This window comes from Mugil cephalus, chromosome 1, assembly GCF_022458985.1.
Source record: "Mugil cephalus isolate CIBA_MC_2020 chromosome 1, CIBA_Mcephalus_1.1, whole genome shotgun sequence".
Classification (NCBI taxonomy): Eukaryota; Metazoa; Chordata; class Actinopteri; order Mugiliformes; family Mugilidae; genus Mugil; species Mugil cephalus.
This window is the reverse complement of record NC_061770.1, coordinates 53,786,808-53,788,439: the sequence shown is the minus strand read 5'-3', so window position 1 is coordinate 53,788,439 and position 1,632 is coordinate 53,786,808. Positions and strand designations below refer to the sequence as shown.

Sequence of the window (1,632 nt, the reverse complement as noted above, 5' to 3'; positions counted from 1 at the left end):
AGAGATTGTTTCAGTCACTTAAAACTAAAAATACATCCAGTTTCTTCACTAAAATGTAAAAAAAACCTACTGTACTAAAAGAAATACAAGACAACGTGTAACAAACAACAATAATATCTACATTAGTTTGTTGTTTCCACATAAAACACTCACCCTCCTTAGTGATGTTTTGAAGCTCAATCAAAGAATATGTGACATCCCTGGATTCATCTGAAATATAGTGACATACCATCTCTTTTTAGTTTTTAAAACTGACTCAGGGGCAAGAAGAGCTCATTTCAATTTATGTTGCTGTGAACTATAATCTGACCTTAAAATCAAAGTTTGTCAAAGGGCTTAAACTAAACCATTACACATTTTCATTCTAAGCATTCTTATTGCTGTGGAAAAAAAAGAAGTGAACCCTTAGATTTATGAAGTGGTCAAACCTCAATGTATAAAATCCTAAAGGGTCCATTTCTTTACTTTCCTCACTACTGAACATACTGTACCATTTTCAATGTCTTCAGGGCCTTTGATTGATTCATAGACACAAGCATCACCTACAGAGTCAAATGAAGCCAAGGTTGGATTTAACATCATTATGTGAGTTGTGTAACGGTTCAGATCAGATCACAAGAAAAAGTGAACTGTCATTAAAGATTAGTCAAACTAAAGTCAGGGTTAAGGCTGACCGTGGAGAGGAGAAGGATGTTCACTCTGTTGACCTTCATCCTGGTTGATCATGTGATCTGTAGCAGAGCTCTGATTTGTGCTCTGAGACCTGGTGAAACCAAAACATTTGAATCCAGTAGATTTTAATCAGAATCTCTGAAAGTAATTCTAGTACGTTGAAGATGAGACAGAGGAAGTTGTACCAACCTGATAAAGCAGAATCTGTGAAAAGAGACATGATTTTAAACTAATTGTTCTCTTGCTTTCACAGTCCTCATAGAGTAATCAGAATACATCAGTGACTTTGATCATTACACTATAATCAATCTAATATCAGGAGGAAATGTTCTCACCCTTTGACTGTTTGTAGAGACACAACAGCAGCAGAAGAATAATCAGTGAAATTCCACAAACCAGTCCAAGGATCAATGGAAGAAGAAATAAAGAGCTCTCAGACCTGGACACTGCTGTAATTAATGATGAGCTTCAATTAAATATGAGTATAAATCAACTTAAGAAATGGTCTTTTCATATGACGACTGCTACTATTAAAAATAAACTGAAAACTAACTCACATGTTACAGCCATCCAACTCTGTGGTGATTGTGTTCCTGAGGACTGACACTTGTAGAAGCCTTCATCTGACTTTGACACTGCAGAGATGTTCAGCTCCTCTCTGGTATCATTTTGGATGAGTTTGTCATTGTGATAGAAAAAACACAGTAGAAAGAACATTTTGTGTCTTCAACTTGCAGCCAAGAGAAACAGAATCTCCCTCAGTGACAGGATGGACAGGGCTCACCAGATGATACCATCAGCTGGAAAACAAGCAAACAATGTTAGTGTCAGTCAGAGATCAGCTGGTGTAGACCTTTAAAAAACCCTGACACAATGATGGAAAAGGCTTCATGTTGGTTTATTTGTTAATGAGCAGATCAGGAAATATTTAATCTGAGCATCAATATACAGTATTCATTT

At 36.3% G+C, this 1,632-nt stretch overlaps 1 long non-coding RNA gene across 1 annotated transcript; it reads right to left on the bottom strand.

Annotated features, from left to right (window-relative positions):
* Positions 1 to 480: 480 nt before the first annotated feature.
* On the bottom strand, positions 481 to 873 carry LOC125023464. The gene is made up of 3 exons (XR_007114615.1): positions 862 to 873; positions 675 to 763; positions 481 to 542 (listed from the first exon to the last, which is right to left on the bottom strand). It is a non-coding gene; the product is annotated as an uncharacterized LOC125023464 (long non-coding RNA).
* Between the last annotated feature and the right edge of the window lie 759 nt (positions 874 to 1,632).